This window comes from Muntiacus reevesi, chromosome 6 (genome assembly GCF_963930625.1).
Source record: "Muntiacus reevesi chromosome 6, mMunRee1.1, whole genome shotgun sequence".
NCBI lineage: Eukaryota > Metazoa > Chordata > Mammalia > Artiodactyla > Cervidae > Muntiacus > Muntiacus reevesi.
Window position 1 is genome coordinate 62,878,860 of NC_089254.1, and position 24,412 is coordinate 62,903,271.

The window sequence follows — 24,412 nt, forward strand, 5'->3', positions numbered from 1 at the left end:
GTTCTCTGAAGTTAAACTGACAAAAAACAAAATAACACCAATTTTTTGGTCTTCCATAGAACAACAAAAGAGCACCCCAGACAAAATACTCTTTCTCTGGAAGCAGAAATTTCATAAATTCTCTCAATAGGTGAAATCACTGTTTAATCACTAAGAACATGAAGGAAATCTTTTAATTGAAACCAAAATTTCTACAGCAATTTAGACAGACTTTGTTTTTTCCGAAGAACTGGAAAATAACTAATAGTAACTTCTGATAGAGTCATGTATTATCTCAAGTGAGCAGTGACGTTAAAATTGTCAACATAAAAGGCTCAACATTTACAATTCAAAATGAGCTTTCATCTATTAAAAGGTGGCCACAGGTGTCACTAGAGTATTAAAAGCAAGCCCTATTTTAAAACCATATACAGCATGAAGTCAAACTTTTCTACACATTGTAAACTAGGAAAACATATCAGCAAGAAAGGATTAGGTTGAAACTCCTAAGTCTGATTATAGAATCTTCTAGTCTGCTCTTTGATGATCATAAGATGAAGTTTCAGCGGCTGTCCTTTAAATGATCTGCTCAGTTGGCTAAACCCATGAATGAGTCCTAAAGTTGCAGCAATGAATGTCAAGCATATATAATTTGTTTCTAAAACCAGGTCCTGAACATTCATGAACTGCTATCTTATTCAAAATTAAATAGGAGCCACTCATTGAAATGACACATTTGAATAATTGAACTTACAAGCCCATCATCTAATTATATGAGTAGGATTTTACACCTTTTTTGCTAAAATACAATTTATGGTTGTCTAAACTACATATCTAAAAGGCCAGATTGATCATTTAAATTCTAAACATAATTTTAAAATAGATATGCATACTTATAATCTCTCAGTGTTGCCTATACTCAATACGGGTAGTCATTCTGTAAATTGTTTTAAGGGCATTCTAAAGGTCTGTTACCATGGTAACCAAATTCAGAAAACTAACCTTCTAAACATGGTTGTCATAGGATTAAAGCAGGTGGCTGACTAATCTTAGCTAGTGCTTTTCATTCTCTTTTTCCCATGGCATCCTGTCAGCTCCTTTCTGTGGTTCTCATACGATTGCATACAAAGCAGTTACACAGGATTTCTTACCCATACGTAAGTGTCTCACTCACATAATATTGTCTGTCGTTCATCCTCATGGAGTTGCCCAATGATAGATCTTTTTCCTCCTCTTATAATTACACTAAAAGCAGTACTAAATGGAAAATACCTCTACATGCAATGTGTTAAATGGATTTCTCAATTACACATGAACTTCAGCCCCCCAAAATCATTGCATCGGGTTCTTTAGACAACCAGTAACACTGGTTGAAGAAAAGGCAAAATCATCATCAATATATTAAAAAAAAATAGTCTTATATTTATTTATTCAGCTGTGCTGGGTTTTAGTTGTGGCATGTGGGATGTAGTTCCCTAACCAGGGATTGAACCTGAGCCCCCTGCACGAGCCCCCAGTCCCGAGCCACTGGACCACCAGACAAGTCCTATCATCGGTGTATTTTTTTAGGTGGTCTGGATTTGGTTAATCCTCATTTATGATTATCTTTTAAACTTGTTTATATTTCCCAACATGCTAGATTAATGTATTTATCTATGTGTAACTCTTATGTTACCCTGACAGCAACATACAATATATGCATATATGACTTCTATACTTAATTATTATTTCCCTGCTTGCCTCTAACTTCTTGAAAGGTGGGGCTGATACACCTTTTTCATCTTTGCAGCAATAGTGCATTCCTGGTACAAGTGTCCAATAAATGTTCCTTGTTATATCAGTATGTTGAAGAAGTTCTGTAAGTATAAACTATGCATTTATAGTTCTTAGGGCTTCCCTGGTGGCTCAGCTGGTGAAGAATCTTCCTGCAGTTCGGATGAGTCTAGTCGTATCCAGACATTTGGTTCCTTAGGGGCATTAAGATTAGTGGTCTTTGCCTTCCACATCTGTCCATGAAGGAAGAATTTCTATGGCACTTGTTATCCTATTGTGAACAACTAGAAAACTGGGCAAAATATATGAAACAAATTTTGTCAGACATTGGACAACCCATGAGCAACTAGAAGAACAGGACTGGGATTCTCAAGAGAAAGGAAACAAATAAGAGCTGCAGTTACCCCAATTTTTTTCTGTTTGGAGGCAATTCCTGAACCATACATGATAAGAAAAGAAGGAAAACAGAACAGAGCCCAGTTGTCTTGTAGGGTTGAAGAAACAGACATCAGAGTTGAAGGAGGTCAAAGCAGCTAGAATTTGTCGGCAGAGGTCTGGAGAAGAGAAAACTAAACAGAAAAAAGCCCAGAAATTTGCATAAAGTTTTCCTTCAGTCACTGAGAGAAGACCAATCTGTGCATGCATATGGTAAGTCACCACAAAGGAGGGCAAAGAATAACTCCTGAGGAAAGAACAACTGTTGTATAGCTATGCAACAAAAAATTCTCAAAGCTGGCACAAAACTGAGAATTGTCCAAATTCCTACCAGCCAGAATCACCTGACTGATTACATGGAACATTCATTAGAGTCAATAGATGAATCACACCTTTATAAAAACCAAAGCAGTCACAGAGGTAAAGCTACCCTGTGCGTATGCTCAGTCGTATCCAACTCTTTGTAACCCCAAGTGTTGCAGCCCACCAGGCTCTTCTGTCCATGGAATTTTCCAGGCAAGAATACTGGAGTGGGTTGCCACTGGCAGGTGGATTCTTTACCACTGAGCCACCCGGGAAGACCAAAGCTACCCTAGAAAGGTTCTAAACAGTTTTTAAACATGTCTCGTGTGAAAATGATTCTTAAGAACTAAGTCCAACAACCTTTAAAGAAATATAAGAAAAAATCCATCACTCGACGACATAAAATTCACAAAGACTGACATCCAATGAAAAATTACAAAAGAGACAAGCAGGAGATAAAACAACCAATAAAAGACTAAAAATAGAAATGGTGGAATTAGCATACGAGGACTTTAAAACAGCTATTACAATATATATGATCTGATATTTAAAGGAAAATGTGTATGAGAAATGGATAGTATAAAAAGAAGAATAGAACTTAAGAGAGATAAAGAATAATGTATCTTACATAAAACTTCCATTGACAGGTGGCATTTAATTCCTTTTACTGTGCAACTTTGCTTCACTCCGCCTAGTTTCTGAAGCTCTAAGAGATGGTCAGGTCCGGATCTCAACCAGGCCAAGTGAGGTCTGTAGACCTGAGATGTCTACTGTGAGGATGAAGAGGGATTAGGGATTCCTCAGGCCAGGAGAAGTGTAAAAGTCCCTTTGAAAAAATAAAAACAAAGAGAAAAACAAACTTTCATTGGCAGTATTAACCATTAGTAGATTAGAGACTGCAGAAGAAAAGATAAGAAAACTTGAAAGAAGTATCAACAGAAATTATTCAAAATGAAGAGAGTATAAACAGTAGTAGAGAGAGGGAAAGAGCAGATTCTCAGTGATCTGCAGGACAATATCAAGTGGTCTAATAAATTATAATTGGGGTCTCTGAATTTGGGAGGGGCAGGGTACAATGGGTAAAATATTTAAAGATATAACAGCCAAATGTTTCCTAATTTGATGAAAACTATAAACGTACAGCTCCAAGAAGCTCAGTAAGCCCCAATGGGATAAACATAGGAAAAACAAAAACAAACAAAAAAACAGACCAAGGTACATTATAACCATATTGCTCAAAACCTGTGTTAAAGAAAAAACTCTTAAAATCTACCATAGGAGAAAAAAAGAACATATTACATACAGAGGGAGAAATACAATCAAACACAGACTTTCCTTCAGCAACTTTGCAAGTCTTGTTTGACAATAGAATATTTATGACAATAGAATGGTACCTTTAAAGTGCTGAAAAAAATGAAGCTCTCAATCAAAAATTATGTTGCCAAAAAAAAGTTTCGAAAATGAAAGTAAAGTGATGACATTTTCAGACAAAGCTTGAAAGAGCTCATTATCCTATAACCTGCACCTATACAAATGACAGCAATAGCAGTAAAAATGGGGTGGAACATAGGTATACGGTTGAAAATGTTCTGCATTATACCTGAAATTGTAGTATTTGAAGGTAGACAGTGATAAGTTTCAGATGCATGTTGTAAATTCTAGGAAAATAATAAAAAATAAAATGAAACAACCAGTATGGCTAATAATTATTTTTTTCGACCCCACGGACTTCAGCATGCCAGGCTCCCCTGTCAGTCCGTGGGGTCACAAAGAGTCGGACATGACTGAGCAACTGAACTGAACTTTGTTTTTCTCATTATTTACAATAATGGTTGTAAAATGAAATATGAAAAATACTCAATTCTTCAAAAAAAAGGAAAGAGCAAAAAGCAAACAAAAAAGAACACAATAAATAGAAATAGCAAGATGTCGCATTGAAAACCTATCATATTGATAATTACATTAAATAGAAATGGTCTACACCTGAGTTTCTCAACCCTGATGCTACCAACATTTAGGGCTGGAAAATTCTTAGTTGGGGCTTCCCAGGTGGTGCTAGTGGTAAAGAACCCACCTGCCAATGCAGGAGACATAAGAGATTCAAGTTTGATCCCTGGGTGAGGAAGATCCCCTGGAGGAGGAAATGGCAACCCACTCCAAATGTCCCCGGGTTTAACAGCCACTGATCTAAGAGCTCCAATTAAAAGGCAAAGAGTGTCTGACTGAATGAAGATTCAATTATACTCTAAACAAAAACAAAATCTACTATATTATAAAGATAAAAGTCAAAAGGACAGTTTCCATGGTTGGATTAAATGCATAATCACGTCCCTTTGTGCTCCAGGATTCTATGACCACTGCTCTATTCTGCAGTATCTGCCTTGATTCCCCCAGCCCTCTCCCACTATTCTTTCACTCCTGGCAAACCAGAACCACAGGCTTAATTAACAGTTAAAGATGTTTAAAAAAAAAAGATCTCCTTCTCTCTCCTACATTCAGTAACCCAGTTCTCCCTGGTGACATCTACTATGACAGTTTCTTAGGTATCCTTCCAAAGATAGTCTGTGTGTTTTCAAATGAGTACAGGCATATCCCCCCCCCCCCCAACTGGTAACACACTTACACAGTGTTCTTCACAGGGCTCCCCCACCCTTACTATAGATTGGAAATCTTTCGTATCAGTACATAGATCAGTACTCATTTTTTTAAATAGCTGGATAGCATTCTATTGTACAATGTGCAGTTATATATTTGAACAGTTCTCTATTGATGGGCATAGACTTGGTAATCTTTGCTAGAAAAAAGGATGTAGCAATGGATAACCTTGTACTCATATCATTTCACACTTGTGTTGGTATACCTGTAGGATCAATTCCAGAAATGGAATCTTTAGGTCAAAGGCTATGTTTGTGTTTGTAATCTGGGGAGTTATTGCCAAGTTATCCTCTATGGACGTTATAAAACTTTGATTTTTGCTACTCTGACACGTGGAAAACGCTACTTTATATCTGTATTTGTTTTACAGTTAAGGGAGCTTGAATATTTTTTCATGTGCCTGAGGGGTATTGCAGTTTGTTTTCCTGTGAACCATCTCTTCTTATCTTATGAGATGATCTTTTCTATGAATTTTAAAAATTTTATTTATTTTTAATTGAAGGATAATTGCTTTACAATATTGTGTTGGTTTGTGCTTACATCAACATGAAACAGCCATAGGTATACATGGTCTTTTCTTATTAGTTTATAAAAGGTAGAGTCTGTTCTAGTAACAGACGGATGGATGGTCATGTTCTGACCAATGACCTTGACGCCAGCATCAACACACTCGGTACCTGTCTACAGATTTATTAACCTAGGTTTGGGATCTTGGCTTCGCTACTTGCTATGTGACCTTGGGCGAGTTACTTAACCTCTTTGGGCTTCAGTGTCTTAAGTATGGGACACAGGGTCTGGCTTATCAACATGGCGCAGAACCGTACCTTTAAACCCAGGGAGGGAGTCGGCTTGGACATATGAGTCAACAAAGTGTCGGACACGTTTCTCCGCGGAGAAAGCTCGCTTAGGCACAGAGGCCCGCACGTAGCAACCGAAACAGAAGGAATCCCGGAGAGGCGCCAGAGAAAGTGCAGTCTGTCTGACTCCTTAAAGCCCGAGGTCTCGCTTGAGAGAGAGAGAGAGACGCAAGCCCGTCTGTGATCAAGAAATAAAGATCGAGCAAGGGGGGAGCCACTTTCCTCGGTGAGATTCGCCCTCTGAGCCGCCCCTTCTGCTCCCAGGCGCCCTCCGGGATCAGGCCCAGGGCGGGTGCGGCGCGGCGCGGTCCGGGGCCAGGGTGTGGGGAAGGAGGCGGCGGCGGCGGCGGCAGGGAGGGTGGGCCCCGCGGTCACGTGAGCCCGGCCAGCTGTTAGCTGGGGGCGGCGGCCCGGAGCTTCGGGAGTCTGGGGTGGGGGAAGCGCCCGACGGCCGCCTCCGCCGCTGCAGCTGCAGCCCCCGACGTCGCCACAGTAATCGCCGCAGCCGCAGCACGCGCACGCTCGCCGGCCGCGGCATCGGCACCGCAGAGCAGAGCCCAGAGCCCGGAGCCCGCCGCCCCCCAGGTGAGCCGTGCAGGGCACCCCGGGAGCGCAGGGCGTCTGCAGTCGCTTCCCCCGGCGGGTTTCACCCTGATCCGCCATCCCTGTCCCCCGTGTGCCTGGTCGGCTCCGGCTGCCTCTCCAGACCCGCGGGTGGCGCTACCTGGGGCAGAATCCCGCGGATGCTGGCTGGGGGGGTCTCTAGGGGATCACGAGACAGGGGGGCCTCAGTGCGGGGTGGGGGGTGGGGGAAGGTGATTTGGGCTGTAGACTGCGGGGGCGCAGGAGAGGGATGCCCCACCCCAGGGCGCGAGCACTGCAGCCTGGATGGAACCTGCCCCTGCCCTCCACACCCCAACCTCCCCCTCCCCCCTCATCCCCCTCTCCCCCACCCCAGCCACTTCTTTTTTAACTCTTCTGGCTCGCCCAGGCCGCTTTTCCTGTGTTTCCGTTGCCTGAAGTCGCAGTCGCTGGCCCGCTGGGGTGTGTACCCCGTGCCACCCGCGCCCTCGCCACCCCCCGCTCCGGGGGATCCCGGCTCGCACTGGCGCATCCCCGGTGGCGGAGCGGGCCTGGCACCTTCTCGGTAGGTAACGCACCTGCCGCGCCGGCCGGCTCGCGCGAACATGGCTGCCGGGCGGGCCCGCGGCCCTGGACCCGGCTCTGCCCGCTTAAACCGGTCTGTGGCCGCCGAATCGTGACCAGAGGACTACCCTCCCGCTAAGCGCAAACGTGTCAGCTATTCCTGGAGTCTACCCGGGCCGAAGGACTTGTCACAACACCCCACCCCACCCTCAAGCCACACCCAGCGAGGTTTTTGGGGATGGGGGTGTCTGGGCAAGTTAACGGGGTGGCTCTCTCTGGGGCACTTAGTGGTCAAAGGCACTCGTATTTCTGAGATGATTATGCACTTCAGCTTGCCTTTGCGCCCTCCGTTCGCTGGTCTGTCGGATCGCGGATTATTGGGCGACATCACTCCTGAGGTCTGAAACGAGTGGGAGGGACGCAAAGCGAGAGGGACGCCTGAACTTTAGAGAAATTGACGAGAACTCAGATTTAGGGGTCAAATTTGTCGATTAAACCCAGACGCATGTAAGGAAACAGTCATTTGCTGTGGCTCCACACTGTCTTGGTAGGGTTCTGTTAACGAATACTGTCTTTCCGGATTTGCTGTTTAATTCTGGCTTGCAAGTGTCTTGAATTATGCTTATGTCCAGCTCCCCGGTGGTGTATGCGTGTGAGTGTGTGTCCCGGTGCCTCCTCTGTTCCAAGCCTGATTAGAAGATGCATCCGTTGCAGAGGAGACTTCTATTAATTCAAAATGGCAGCATGAAAAATCAGGCCTGACCGAATCGGCACAGACCAGAGTTAACATCAGCTGCCCCCTGACTTAAGCTTTGGTGGGGGTGGGGAGAGGGTCTACCGGAAGGAGAGCTCTCCTGGGTATGGATACAGCCAGCCCTAAAGGGTAGGACGTGATTCTTGGAGCAGGCTAGATTTTAGAGTGTTGCAAGGTTCTGGGGAGGTTATGTGGGAAGTGTGGGAAGCTGTGATTATCCTAATTTATCAAAAGCTAGTGCAAAGACCTGATTAAAACTGTGATTTTTATCTGGCTGCTGATAGCTGTTTGATAACTTATGTGTTGTTTTGTACCTACAAGTGGCTCTTAAAAGAGATGAATGTCTGATACAAACATCATCTAAGAACAGTACATGGAACAAATAACAGGTTCTTAGAGCAAGTCTTATTGGAAGTGTTGATTTGACATCATGACCAAGCACTCAGGCACCAGAGAATGATACATTCTTGAAAAGTGACTCATTTGAGATTTTAAAATAAAACAGCCCTTCTTTCCCGTTTCACTGCTGTGCTGCCAGCCATCTTCTCCTTTAGCAAGGAGGAGATGCATGAGGAGGCAAGTGTTTCAGGGATAATGGGATAGAGAGAGATTAGTGCAAAGGTCAGGAATGGCAAGCTGGAAGCAGCCTGAGAAAGGGCTTTGCTGTCAACCTTCTCTTCACAGCCGGTGAGGCTGAATCCAGCAGGGTGAATGGACTGCTCCCAAGGTCATGTAGCTGGTTGGCAGCTGGCAGTGAGAACTGAAATCCAGGTGTCAGAACTCCCCATTTTAGGATTCCACATGCCACCTTCCAAAGCCTAGGAGAAAAGGGCAAACATATCATTGTTACAATGGCAAACACTTCATGAAACCAAACATAAATTAAAAAATCTATAGGTATTTAAGCGCTCACACCTTAGTTTCCTAACTTAAGTCCATTTAACTTATTAAGCTGTGTCCACCTCATGTTCCCCTTTTCCAGAGACTAGACTGTTTCTATATTTAAGCACCAAACCCATAATTTTATGGTTTTTATATTTTATGTCAGAATCTTTGAGGTGAGAAGTGCAACTAAAAACTTAGTTGCTTATGTTGCTTTTTTTTTTTTTTTAGAAGCCAAGGTGGGGGCATTTAATAGCTTTTGAATATATCTAACTTTAAATAATTAGTAAATAACAAACCTATTTTAAAATAAGTTTGAAGCAGCACTGAAGACAGCAGCTTTTTCTCAATTTGAATTTAAGTTCTCAGAGTCATATACCAGTGACCCTAGTTCTACTAAAGCAGAACTAGAAATTGTGCATGGTATTTTTGCAGAGGTGTTGAGAGTATGGAAAATATTTCTTCTGGGCATTCTGTACCTTCAACCCAGTGATCTACAGAAGGAGAAGGTGGGTGGACTGCATGCAACTGGGAGAATAATTTACAGTGGTGAAACAGATAGGAACTAAGTATGAAGTGACAGGTTGAAGTGAAGACAAGTGTTAATGCCACATGTGTGTGCCTGCTCAGCCACTCTGTCGTGTCTCTTTGTGAGTTCATGGATAGTTGCCCACCAGGCTCCTCTGTCTGTGGGGTTTCCCAGGCAAGAATACTGGAGTGGGTTGCAATTTCTTTCTCCAGGGGATCTTCCTGACCCCTAGGGATCAAACCCTAGTCTCCTGCATTGGCAGGCAAATTCTTTACCACTGCACCACCTGGGAAGCCCGATGCCACATGTACCATTAAAACAATAACTTGCATTAGAGCATCAATGTGAAGATTCATTCACTGAAATTCTCTCTATATGTCAAAGACACAATCACAAGTTTCAAAAATACATAAACACATGCAATCTGTGTTTGTTGGAGGACAATAAAAGATACAGGTAAGCCAAAGTTATTTTTAAAACAACACCCATGATCCCTTTATCCAGCAATAATCAGTCATTGTAAAGATTTGGGACCATTTTCACTGGAGTGAGAGTCTAGGTTTATGCTGTTCAATTCAATACCCACTAGCCACAGGCCACATGTGACTACTGATTACTTGAATTGTGATGTATTACAATTGTGTGTTCATCTGAATTGTGATGTATTGTAAATGTAAAATTTACACCAGATTTCAAACATTTATAGGAAAAGAAGATTCTAAAATATTCTATTAGTTATTTTTATTAAGGTATTGTTGATTTATAGTATTATATTAGTTTTAGGTATACAACTGATTCAATATTTTTGTAGATTAGACTCCATTTTAAGTTATTATGAAATATTGGCTATGTTCCTTGTGTTATACGATATATCCTTGTAATTTATTTTTAATATATAGTAGTTTGGACCTCTTGACCCCCGTATCCCTATCTGGTCCCTCCTTCCTTCCCTCTCCCCACTGATAACCTTTAGCTTGTTCTCTATATCTGTGCATCTCTTTCTGTTTTGTTATCCTGATTTGTTTGTTTTATTTTTTAAATTCTCATGTAAGTGTAAACATACAATATCTGCCTTTCTCTAACTTATTTCACAAAGCATTTCTCTAGGCTCATCCATATTGCTGCAAATGGCAGGAACAAATACAGCTTATTAATGATTTTATGTTGATTGCACATGCATACCTTGGCGATAGTGCGAGTTGGGTTCCAGACTACTGTAATAAAGCAAATATCAAAATAAAACAAGTCATATGAATTTTTTGGTTTCCCAGAGCATATGAAACTTATGTTTATCATGTAGTGTAGTAAGTGTACGATAGCATGATGTCTAAAAAATGTTATATGCTTAATTTAAAAATACTTGATTGCTAAAAAATGCTGACATCATCTGAGCCTTCTGCGAGTTATCTTTATGCTAGATCAAAGAGCACTGATCACAGATAACCATAACAAATATAACAATAATGAAAAACTTTGAAATATTGTGAGAATTACCAAAATGTGACACAGAAAGTGAGTAGATGCTGTTGGGAAAACAGCATCTATAATCTTGGTCCACACAGGATTACCACAAATCTACAGTTTGTAAAAAACACAATTATCTGTGAAGTGCAGTAAAACAAAGTACAATTAAACGAGGTATGTCTGTATTTTGAATTAATATTTTGGATATATTGGATTTAAACAAAATACATTGTTAAAGTAATTTCATCAATTTCTCTTTACTTTTTTAAATGCGGCTCTTGGAAAACATAAAATTACGTATGTGATTCACATGTCTTGCACTGTATTTCTTTGGGGCTGCGTTGGTCTAGGTCATTAACAGAAAGTGAAGGTTGGTTGAAGTGTATGATACTGTTCATAGAGTTGGATGTGGATAGAGAGGTTTGAACAGACCCTGGAGGGGAGGAGATGGGATGAGTGGGAAGGGTTCACATGATGTACATGTCAATCACACCCACCTGTCCTATTCCCTCCAGAGACTTCCAGTATCCTTAGGGCCTCCGGCCAGTCTGGAATGGTGATGAACTGAAACAGGTGGGTGACTGGAAGGGGAGGAAGTGGAAGGTCTCCCAGCTTGAGCCTTGTCGGCAGCAGAGTGAAAGAGCTTGAGATGTTAACATTCCCTTCTCCTTCTGCTCTTAATGGTTATGTGTTTAACATGAATCTCCCAGTGCTTAATCTACTCCCTAAAGTGAGCTAGGTGTTCCTGAAGGGTTCCATGAGCGTTGCTGATCACTGTCTTAAGTTGGGCTACCGCCCTCCTCTTGGTGGTTTACATGAGTGCCTCTTCTAGATGGTACAGACCTTGAGAAAATCTTTTTAGTGCCATTTTCCACTTAGGTTGCACACAGTGCTTGTACGTGCTTAGGGGGTCAAAGTACATATTAGTAATTCATATCACTTCTTAAAAATCCTAGTTAAAATCATACAGTGATCACTGCTATGTTTAAAACAGATAACCAACAAGGACCTGTTGTATAGCACATGGAACTCAATTCAAAATTCAATGTTATGTGTCAGCCTGGATGGGAGGGAGTTTGGGGGGAGAATGAATACATGTATATGTATGACTGACTCCTTTTGCCATTTATCTGAGACTATCATAGTGTTGTTAATTGGCTATACCCTAATATAAAATTAAAAGTTTAAACTTTGGGGGAAAAAAAGCATACAGTGATCAAAGGCTCACTTGAATATCTTTTTCTCCTCTCAAAGTAAAACCTTAGTGTATTTTAAAATTACACTTAGCAGTGCTTAGTGACCTAAAATAATTAAATGAGATGTCTTAAAATGTCCTTTCTTGAGCCCTGAAGTAATCAGATTTTTAAAAATAATTAAAAATCCAATAAAGCAATGCATGCATGCATGCCTAGTCACTTTAGTCGTGTTCGACTCTTTGCAACTCACTGGACTGTAGCCTGCCAGGCTCCTCTGTCCATTGGATTCTCCAGGCAAAAGTACTGGAGTGGGTTGCCATGCCCTACTCCAGGGGATCTTCCTGACCCAGGGATCAAACCTGAGTCTCTTATGTCTCCTTCATTGGTAGGCAGGTTCTTTATCACTAGCACTACCTGGAAAACCCAATAAAGCAATATGAGCTTGCTATAAAGATATTTAGAATGACATAAGTGGATAAAATTGGAAGTTTCTGTCTCACTAGCCCATGCTTAGTCCCACTTGCAATGCTCAGGATTAATATTAATCCTTCCAGGTCCTTCTTTTTTCTCCCTACTTCCCTCCTTTCCTCTCTCCCTTTGTTCTATCTATAGTACGTATTTACTTTTGCATAAATGGGTATTTACATTCACATGTATATGTATTTACATACACACACTAATATGTTCATATATATGTATGTAGGTTCCTTTTTGGTAATAAAATGGGATAAATTTCCTGATGGTTTTTAACACAGCAAGTGGCTCTAACATTAATGGGCACTTATACAAAGTGTTGGGTGTTTTTTTTTGTTTGTTTTTTTTTTTTTGGCCCTGCCAAGTGGCATGAGGGATCTTAGTTGGATCTTAGTTCCCAGACCAGGATCAAACCCATGGCCTCTGCATTGGGAGCTTGAAATCTTAACCACTGGATTGACAGAGAAGTCGCTACAAAGTAGTTTTCAAATCCATTTTGTTAGACATAAAGTAACCCTGTGGTTTCATACTAGCATGATTTAAATTTCTTCTGTAGGAGATGAATGTATACCTGATACGTTTTACAGGGACAGAGTGTATACCACTGTTTTAAGAGTGAATGGGAAGATTATTTAAATTCTAGTTTACAGCGCTAACAGGTACATATCAAATCATACTAATGGGAAAAGATCAGAATAGACAATAGGCTATTTATATGGGCGAGGAAAACAGATGGTGGGAATAGGAAGGTCATCATTTGTAGCAACCTTGCCAAATTAGTGGTCACAATGGCAGCAATGTCAGAAATGAGAATAGAAGGAAATGAGAATAAAAGAAACTTAGATGTGACTTGTTCAATAGCTCCCAGTTTTTCCCGCAGGGAATGCTTTTGGAAGCTAAACACATACCTGTATATTTCAAAAACAGTCTTTTTCATTTATCTCCATAATCATTACATTCCTGGAACCCTCATCTTTAAGACCAAACCTCCTTGAATGTTCCTCTATTCTAGATACTCTGCATTTAATGTCTCATTTAATCCCCATAACAGTATGTGGTAGACATCATGGCCATGTTTTATAGATGAAGAACTTAGTGGTTGGACGAGCTGCACTTGGAATCTGGGTCTATCTGATTCTGCCTTATTAATAGAAAACACAGTGTATTCTCTTGGAGAGATTATTCTGACTGTACAGATCTAATGTATACTATTCATATGATGCAAGTCATTTATTTTCTTTGTATCATTATAAAAGATAGAAAACTGTCTTTCAACCTGCCATATATTGGAGAATATCTTCCTTATCAAAGTCCAAACTTGATCAGACTGTATTTTTCTAACTTGAATGAAAAACGAATACTGCTTGTGCTACTTATCTACTCTTTTCCCCATTTAAAAGAAATCAGTTGTTTTACCTATGAGAAATGGATGCCTTTCAACTAATTCTTTCTCTTCCCCTCTAAAATTCCTAAGAGCTCTTTCAAAAGTGATACTCTTGCAGCCTGAGTTTTCTATAAAGTGGTTCCTTACTTTAAATGCGCCTGAGTGAACAGATCACTGGGTATGGTAGAGTTTTTGAAGGTAGGCCTTGAATTCAAGTGTGTCCCAACATTGAATGGACACAGAATAAGTAATGAGTCATATATATTGTATCTTTAGCATTTATTTTTAGATGTATAAAGATTTTACTACCAGTGAGTACATACAAGTGGTTTAGTCGCTAAGTTGTGTCTGACTCTTGTGATCCCGTGGATTGTAGCCTGCTAGGCTCCTCTGTCCATGGGATTTTCCAGGCAGCAATACTGGAGTGGTTTGACATTTCCCTCTCCAGGGGATCTTCCCAACCCAGGGCTTGAACCCTGGTCTCTTGCACTGCAGGCAGATTCCTTACTGAGTAAGCTATCTGGGAAGTCATACAGATGCATTTAAAATGTTATTAAATTCATAGTATATATTTCCCAACCAACTACAATCACTGTTATGTGGGGTGTCTATGAAATTTTTTTGATGTTTAAAAGTTGGGAAAGAATATTTTGCGTTATAGAGAAATTCTGGAGTGATTTGAAGAATAGTGATTTGACTGTAGAAAACTCTGTTTCCTTAACAGCTGTCACCTGAATCATTCATTAAGTTGCACATTTTGCTTTATTCATATTTCTCATTGTCAGCATATCTTGAAAATAAGGCAAAATCAGATGTGGCCAAAAGATAAAATGAATTCATTTGCCATAACTGAGCTGTGGTGTTGTCCTTAATCCCTGGGTCTCTGCCTTATTGAAAGGCCATATTTATTAACTGCAGTGTATTGGGAAAATAAGTTATTTCTACTTCAACTGTTCCTTTTCTTTTTTTAAAGTATTTTCATTACAATTCAGATTTTCATGTGGGAAATATGAAAGTGCCTGAATATAGGTTAAGAAATTGTCTGATTTTACAGCCTAGGAATATCATTACACTTAAAAATTTTGTTGCGTTTCATTACAGTCTTTTCGCATCAACTACCTATATAATATACATAATTTGAATGATACTGCATGTAATTTCTGTGACTTCTTTTTATGTCACCAGCTTGTTCTTGTGTATTTATATATTTGCCAGTATTTTATGATATGTCAAGATAGTAAGTTATTTATTGTGTTTGTTTTGTTATTTTATTCTTGTGATCATCTAAGTGACTGTATTCGGAAGGTGATGCACCAGCAATAATCCATTAAATTATCAGAGGTTATGGTGAAGTTGAGTCATTGTTAATTACCTGGATAATTTTGATTTTGCAAATTTGAAATAGACACTCTTTTCATTTCCTCTTGCTAATCACCTAGATTGAGGTAATTTTGGAATGGAAGAGGAAATCAGTCTGTGATCATTTCACTCATGAAGGAAAAAGCATCCAAAGACTATTTCTTAGCAGGTCCTACTGATTTAGAAATATTCAGCCACCTGAAATAATATCTAGCTTTTTTTCCTGGCCCTACTGATTTAGAAATATTCAGCCACCTGAAATAATATCTAGCTTTTTTTTCTGGCTTAAATTCTTTCTATCCAGTGCAGAGAAGTCATGATCCTTACTAAAGGATTTACTTTGCATCTATGTTGAAATGAAGAATGTGTTTTTTAAAAAGACATTTTAAAAAATTTCAATGATTTTATTTCTTTAAAGTAGTGCAAAATCCCAAACATTTAAATAACAACTAACAAATCTTCTTGATTATCATGTAGAGGGATTAGCCTGATTTTCCAGTTTTTAAGTCAAAGACTGAGAAAACACAACCTCCTACGTCTTTGTCATACTTCTCTCAAGTTAACCAGGGATGTGTTTCACTCACCTTGGTCTTTAAGGCAAAGAGTATCCTGCTGATGCTGTTGCTGATTTCAGTAATATTCAATTAAAATTAAATGGTTTCCTTAAAATGAAACTGAGAAGCAAAATGGCAGATAGTTGTTGACCCTTGAAGCTGGTTAACACCTTAAAGGGGCTTATAGTACTCTTTTCTTGTTTGTATATATTGAATGTTTCTACACTCCAAAAAAAAAAAAAAAAACAAGAAAACAAAGCCAGACAGAAAAAATGAATCATACTTTTGAGAAGCAAAGAAGTTTAATAATCTATAAGAATAGATATTCCACACCAGTCTGAACTGATGCATCAGAATCATCTGGGCATTTGTTAAAACTATACTCTCTGAATTAAGCTCAGACCCAGTGAATCAGGATCTCCAAGGAGAAGGTGTCAGGAATCTGCTCCTCAGACCATTTCCACGTGTGGTCCAATATGAATCCCACTGATTGAACCACAGCTTGGGAGTACCATGTCAGAATCAGATTTTCCTGCTCTTTTTCTCTCATTGAAGATGAAATTTAGATAGACACCCTTTCACCTTCATTTTGCTCATCAAACATTTGTCAAGGTCTTATCATGTGCCAGTCTGTGTGCTAGGTTCCTGGGGAAATAAGGAATTATCTAAGTGTCCTTGCCCTCATGGGGCTCATAGTCTAAAGAGATAGAGCAAGATAGAGGGAAACAGGGGCTCTCCTCTTCCCCCAGTGCACTAATATACCGAGGCAAACCAAAATCCCTCTCCATCCTCCCTGCCCCCAGTTATCCTTACTCAAAGAGATATCTGAGCCCCTGAATAAATTACAAGTTGATCAGTCCAGTGCATGGACAGAGGAGCCTGGTGGGCTATAGTCCATGCGGTTGCAAAGAATTGGACACAACTGAGCACACATATACAGTGCTATTTCTAACCTTAAAAGAATTTTAAACATCTTCTCATGTGCATTACTTTTTAAGTAAAGAGAATAGTATAGGTTTTTTGTTTTTTGATTTGTTTTGCCTTGCTGCACCTCTTGTAGGATCCTAGTTCCCTGACTGGGGTTTGAACCCGGGGCCCTCGGCATTAAAATACAGTCTCAACCACAGTACCACTGGGGAATGTCCCCTAACTGTCATAAAATTTTTGTACCGATTGTTTAAGTCAGTATCTAAATAAGTCCTACTCATTGCAATTGGTTGGTACATCTCTTAAATAACTTTGTCTCTTCATCTTTTTTTTTCTTGCAGTTTTTGTTGAAGAAATCAGATTTGTCCTATAGAGTTTCTCATAGTCTGGATTTTGCTGATTTCATGCCCATGGTTGTCATTTGTATTCTCTGTAAACTGATGCTTCAATCTAGAGACTCCATCACTCCAGTCTGATCCTCTAAGCACATTTTAGTTACACGTTGGAATGTGAGTGTATCTCATGAGACAGGTGCAAACCTTCAGTGAGAAGATGAAGGAACATAGAAGGGATTGTTGCAAAAGTGGTAAACTCATGACCGGTGACTAGTAGCAGGGAGGAAAAGGAACATTTATTGAGCATCCACTGTATACAACCACAGGACTGGGTACTTTCCGTTTGATCTCAGGTATACATGAGTGCTATGTTGTATATGACATATGTGAAAATATGTCTTACTTTCACATGGGGAAACTCTGGCTCAGAGAGAGTTCATAACCTGCCTGTTTCCCATGGTTCGAAGGTAGAGTCAGGACACGAACAAGGGTCTCTCTCTGTAAAGTGTGTCCTTCTCTTGCCACTGTGTATATGGGGCTGCAAGGCCGAGTAAGTATTGTAAATGAGCACAGTTGACCTGACATCGAGAAAAGAAAGAAAGAACAACAAAGATCAGTAGCACAAGGGGGACCATAGGTGACACTTCCATTGGCCTCGGTATCAGGGGGTGGAGGGGACTGTGGCAGGAGCCCCTTCCCAGCTCCAGTCTTGCTGGCATGCAAGAATATGGACCCAGTGTTATCAGATCTTTTGAGTTTTCAGGAGATGCTGAATATCTGAATTTCTGTGGAAAATCTCTAGATTTACCAATGTTAGCTGCTAGTTCAGATTAAACACATAAAAACTCACTATATAGGCCAGTGCTCTCAAAGAAAGTGCAAGTGAAAGTGTTAGTAGCCCAGTAGGGTCCAACTCTTTGCGACCCCATGGACTGTAGCCCACCAGGCTCCTCTGTCCATGGAATTCTCCAGGTAAGAATACTGGAGTGGGTTGCCATTTCCTTCTCCAGGGGATCTTCCCAACCCAGGGATCAAACCTGGATCTCCTAAATTGCAAGCAGATTCTTTACTGTCTGAGCCACCAAGGAAGCTGCCAGTTTAGGCCAGTGCTCTGGACCAAACCAAGTGAACGCACAGCCTGCCACCCTTAAACCATCGCATGCTGCTCAGAAATATGACAGTGAGTGAGTGGCATTGACCTCCACAGGAATCAGCTGTCAGAGGTAGGTGTTGCCCTTGGGCTTAGGGAAAGGGCATAGTGACCAGCTCTTAAAAGACTTTTAAGTTACAGTGGAGCACATCTTCAAACGGTGACAGAGCACTTAGACACCGTAAGGAAAAAGCCAGGTTTCTAAAGTCTGGTTTGTTCAGATCAGACCTTGACAAAGGAACAGCCTTCATCATGTACCTTTTCTCACCCTCGGGGTGATGTGTCCTTACTGTGTCCCAGATGGCGTTCTGAGTGCTTTATGTTTCAGCTCATTTGAACCTCACCATGACCCTGTTGTTATCCCTGTTACAGAACTGTGACACGGGGTTGAGATTTGAACTCAGATTGCTTCCAAAACCTGCCTACTCACTCAATACCCTATGTGGTCTTTCTTCCATTAGGTAATTCCTCATTAAAGACATTGAATATTAGGAGCTGGAAATCACTGGCTGTGGAGTCCTAAAGCTTTGTGTTCTGCTGTCTTGAGCTTTCAGTAAGACACTTAATAGCATCTTTCTTATTTATCAGACAGAACTTGATGAGTTTGATGTACGTTATCTTCCATCAACTGGCGTTTTCATCTCAATTCAGTTAGATAATTCCTTTTCCAAACACCCTATTTATTCTTTATCCTGTCTCAATAGCAGAGAAAGGATAGGAAAGGAAATTTATAAGTGAGTATCGTTTGTCCTGTTTTCAATTCAGCAGGAATGTCAATGATTTAAGAAATGAATTTATCAATAAATATAGAATACATTCTTCTTTGCTTTTCTGAAAGAAGGTAATTAATGTACATGGACTTTAAACTTACCCAATCTGCTCAGTAAAGCTGGGAGCTTGGAAAGTAAGGACATTTGGGTTTCATTTCTTTATGCAAGAAAAGATCCTTTGTCACGGTTATTTGCAAGACAGCTAATAAACCTATAGCTTATACAGACAGTCATTTTCTTCCTCTCAGGCAATTCAAGGCTTTCTTATTACTGGGTATGGTGACCGATGAGGGCCACTGTAGCTTTTCTGAGATGAAAGGGCAGGGCAATTTGGCATTCAGACGAAGAAAACCCCTTCTTGGCTTGGAGCATTCATGCTCTTCAATAACTACTCACTGAACTTGAGGACAAAGACCTTCTTTCCCATGCATCTACCTCCTTCCTTGTCTAGACATTCTGTGAGCGGTCTCCTAGTTACAGAGGTGCAGCACTCCGACCCCCTAAGCCTGTAGCCAGCCTCCTGTCACCAGTCAGAGGGGGGATGTTGGGCGACGCAGCTCTGATGCTGGGAGCTCAGGGCCTCTGCAATTATAATTCCCAAGAGGAAGTCATGACTCCTGAAAAGATTTTGACGGTTAAAAATTGCTCTTAGAAATACTTTACCACAACTGATACCACCCTATCTAAAGCTGCCCAGGCCACTGCGGTAGCCTTGAGCCACCTGTGGATATTTGATTTTTATGTTTAAAATACACATAAGATTTACTATCTTAACCATTTTAAGTGTACAGTTAAGTTGTGTTAAGAATATTCATGTTGTTGTGCAACCAATCCCCAGGAATTTTTCACCCTGCAAAATTGACTCTCTGTATCCATTAAACAACTGTCCATCCTCCTCCCTCTCCTGCCCCTCCCTGGTCCAGCCCCTGGTAACCACCATTCTAATTCTGCCTCTCTGCATTTCACTACTCTAAGTAACTCATATAAGTGAAATACAGTATTTGCATTTTTGTGACTGGCTTATTCTACTTGGAATAAAGTACAGATAAATGCACTTTGAAATACTCTTAACAAATACTTCCTAGGAAATGCCTGTCAGTTTAATTGTCTACAAGGGTTAAATTAGAGTGTTTCATTAATTGGAGCTGTTAGTTTTCCTGGCAAGAATCCCAATTGGTATTTACCACAAAGAAGCCTATTCAATAGACCTGCCCTCTAAGCCTGTTGCTTTTGAAGATTTTTGCTTGAAACCTGTAGTAAAAGAAATGTTGTATCGCAGCCCAGTGCATACATACACTTCTGTGTGTGTATTTGAACTTAAAGCTCCTTGTGTCAACGCTTACCCTTCCTGTATGAGATGCATATATTCTTTTCTAAAAAATGTTGATCTTGTCCAGTAGGTTGATTCCATAACCCACGAAAGGACTACAACATGCAGTTCAGGAAACAGAGCTTTTCAGACATTCCTGGGTTCAGTTTTAGGCCTGTAGTATAATCCTGTACCCCCACCCCTACTTCTGGATCCTCATGACTCAGAGATTGCTTCAAAATTGTGCCTCAAAGCAAGCAAGTTAAGAAAAAAAGTCATCAGTCATGGCTTTATTTCTTGAGTAAGCTTTGTTCATTGATTCCGCTGCTGGTTTAAGGAGAGTGTAATTATAATAGAAAACCCATTCTTGAATAGTTTTTCTGTTTTCTAAAGCTGATTATGAATGATGAAAAAAACTACGCAATAGATTTCTGTATTAGCATATGTGATTGGGAGTTAATTAAATTTTATTTTTCTTCAGAGGAGCTTATGATATCTCATAATGCTGGATAAAATTATAGAGGGAAAAGGAGAAAAATTGTAAAGTCAGTCTTTTGTGTGATACATGAATGATTTAGCAGTTTATAACAATACTGTAAACAGAGACTTCAAAATGCATGGTTTATACAGTATATAGATGAGTTAATATCTCAATTTTTTTTAGTGAAATATCTGGTATGCTAGCCATTATTATGACAGATAACGGGAGCAAAATTGAGATCCCTTGAATCAGTTTCGAAAGAATTCCATCTCAGGGTCAGCAGAAAATTGACTTTCTGATTGGCCAGTTTTTCTTTCCCTGTTTAAGGAGGCGACTGTAGGAGGGCTGCCCGCTATTTGTATAAAAAATAGTAATGCAAATTTGTGTACTCCTTGAGTAATTCTGAATTGAGCAGACTCTAAAGGAAAAAAAAAAAAAGAAAAAGAAAACAAAATACCAGAGAATAACTATAATACTGAATAAATCATTTGTCCTAACTATAACTTAAATAAGAGTTTGCCAGTTTTGAAATTTCTTGTTTTTGGCCTTGTACACAGCTTAAAGGGATCTTAGTTCCCCTACCAGGGTTGGTACCTGGGCCTCCTGTGTCGGAAGCACAGTGTCTTAACCACTAAACTGCTGGGGAAGTTCCCAGTTTTGAAATTTTAAATGTTGGGATGCAGAAATAGAGCCAATTTTTTTATTTGAAATTAAATTCCTGAATTGGCAATACTCACAGGTTTAATTTTTTAAAATCTTTTTTGTGTGATTAAATAAATATAAGTACTTGTAGGAAAATCGAAACAAAAGAAAAATATATAAAAACAAAGAATTTAATGGTCAGGCTACTACTTGTAGTCTTTTTCTATGCACATTTTCACATAGTTAAGATAATCTATTTTGGATCCTCCCTCCACTTCCCCACACCATTTCTCCATTCAATTAAAAACATTTTAATGGTTTTATGGTGTTTCACTCCACCATATAGACATAGCATAAAATTTTAGCCACTTCTCTGATGCTGGACAGTTAAGTTTGGGCAAGTTTTTCACCTGTATAAATACTACTGTAATGCACTCTTTTGTGCATAAATCTTATCCATATTCCTGATCATTTCCTTGGAGTGTGTGTATGTGTGTTAGTTGCTCAGTCATGCCCAACTCCTTGTGACCCAATGGGTTGTAGCCCTCCAGGCTCCTCTATCCATGGAATTCTCCAAGCAAGAATATTGTAGTGGGTTGCCAGTTCCTTCTCCAGGGATTTTCCCAATCCAGGGACTGAACCTGGGTCTCCCACACTGCAGGCAGATTCTTTACAGTCTGAGCCACCTGGGAAGCCCTTCCTTAGAGTAGACATTTAGGAATGCAATTATCTTTCATCTCCTGCACTGTCTCCTCCCTAATGTAGCAACTTCTTTGAAAAGTTGTGTGTGCACTGGTTCCATTTCCTTCCTGAAACCTGGCTTAGAACCCTTCAGTGGCTTTAGTGTTTTTTATGGGATAGACCCTAAAATCCCTGCCACCTCCTTCAAGACCCAATAGGAACCAGCCTGTCTACCTGCCTCAGCCTCTTTCCCATTCTCTCTGGCCTCAGCCACACTGGCTTTTCAATGTATTGACTCCTTCCTCTTCTCTAGCCTCAGGGCCTTGAAACCTGCATATCCTCCTTCTGGAACAGTCTCCCTCCCCCAGCCATCTGTCTTTTGTGGATAAGGAAGTGAAATCTGTTTAGAGGAAGTAGTTGAAAGTTTAAAGAGAAGTGAAGGTATCAAAAGTTCATTTAGGAGGTAAAGAGAGGAGCTGATCAGCCAAGTACACAGGGGGTTCCAGGTAGCCGTGAGGGCCACTTTCCTGGTATATTCAGAGTTAGGAATGTGAGATTCACATCAAGGAAAATGGAATTGTCCTCCAGGGCTGTGATCACCTTTAGCCCCTGGAGGAAGGAGCTTGCTTAAACTCAGTTCACGTGGTGAGTTCAGTAGCCTCTTCCTAATGTTTATTTTCCTCTGTCTTTTGAAAGTATCATGCCTCTTCTTTACTAATTCAGTATAAGTGGGTGATAGCCCATTTAATCATTAAAATAAGTGTCGTTGTGCTAAGTCGCTTCAGTTGTGTCCCACCAGTCTCCTCTGTCCATGGAACTCTCCAGGCAAGAATACTGGAGTGGGTAGCCGTTTCCTCCTCCGGGGATCTTCCCACAAAGACATTGAAACTACGTCTCTTCTGTCTCCTGCGCTGGCAGGAGGTTTCTTTACCACCAGGGCCACCTGGGAAGCCCTAGGACAAGTGAACCATTTCACAAATAAGTACTTCTGGAAACCTCAGTGTGAAAATCTTCATTTCTGGGTTTATTAGGAAGTTGTAATGCTGCTCTGTCCAATAGAATTTCTACCTCCCATGTATGGCTATTTAAATTTAACTAAACTTTGTCATAAAGTTGTAAGTTTAATTCCTTAATTATAGTAACTACATGCCAATAGCCACTTGAGGCTGGTGGCCACCATATTAGACAGTAGAGATAAAACATTTTTGTCATTGCAGAAAATTCTTTTGTACAGCACTGATCTAGAGAATAGACAAGGATCTAGCTAAGTTGTCTCCGAGGCTAGTAGTTGTGTGGAATGGTGATCTAGGAAAAGCAAATGAACAATTTTCCTTGGCTAGTTTGCTGTAGGCTGTAATACACAGTTTGCTGGTTCATCTAGCATTAAAAAAAAGTAGACATAGAAATTCTGCTCCCTTCTGGCATTCCCAATCATTCCCAAAATTCAGCAGAAAAGCCAACTTCCCTGTGCTTCTGTTGCCTATATATTGGTCATGGTCGTGTGATTCAGATGACTTGTTGACCAAGCAGATGTCCAGGCTGAAGAAGAAGTGCTCGTCAGAAAAGCCATGTGTGTTGCTTGTTTTCTGCAGATACATCTTGTAAATTCAAGGCCAGTGGATTTTTACCATTTTTAAGGATCAAGTAAGATAAGGTTCTGTTCATAGTTGCGATGCCAGTACTTTTGACATGGCCCAACAGTCGGGAAGGAGGGGAATTCCCTTTGTCTATGTGAACCATACAAACACAAGGAAATGTGTCCTTTCTGCACGTTATCTTCTTGTCTGTTTCACTTTATTTGACTTAGCCTGCAATTCTTCTTACCTCCTAATTTTAGGAGCCCTCTATAAAGGCATCTTATTACAATTATTGTAGGTCTTTCTTACACACACGGAGTCTTGGTTTATCTGTCTCTAGCCTTCAAATTTGAAGATAATGTGGTTTTGTGAAAATGGGAAAGGTTAAGAGGAGAAAGAACTGAAGACTCTTTATCTTCTCACCTTTTCTTTCCCTTTAAAGGACTGGAGGATATTTTCCTGAACTAGAAGGAATTTCGGGGCTTCCCTGGTGGCTCTGTGGTAAAGAATCTGCCTGCCAAAGAAGGAGATGCAGGAGATGGTTTGATCACTGGGTCAGGAAGACCCCCTGTAGTAGGAAATGGTAGCTCACTCCTGTATTCTTGCCTGGAAAATTCTATGGACAGAGGAGCTGGGCGGGCTACAGTCCAGGTTGCAAAGAGTTGGACACAACCGTGCACGTACACAGCAGGAAGTGATTTTCAGACTTATGGACTCCCATACTTCTCTGTGCCCTGGAGAGGGACCCGACATAAGCACTGCTGGGAAGAACTCTTGACAGTCTGGGGTGTGGATG

At 40.5% G+C, this 24,412-nt stretch overlaps 1 protein-coding gene across 3 annotated transcripts in view; it reads left to right on the top strand.

Annotated features, from left to right (window-relative positions):
* Positions 1-5,971: 5,971 nt before the first annotated feature.
* The window catches only part of SCRN1 (secernin 1), a 63,029-nt gene continuing 44,588 nt past the window's right edge, over positions 5,972-24,412 (top strand). The window contains exons 1-2 of one of the 3 annotated variants that reach the window (XM_065939038.1): positions 5,973-6,228; positions 6,472-6,587. The gene's annotated coding sequence lies outside the window, so the exon portion shown is untranslated. Of the gene's footprint in view, positions 6,229-6,471; positions 6,588-7,124; positions 7,150-24,412 lie in introns of those variants that run through there. The other 2 variants (XM_065939040.1, XM_065939039.1) reach the window with 2 other exon arrangements.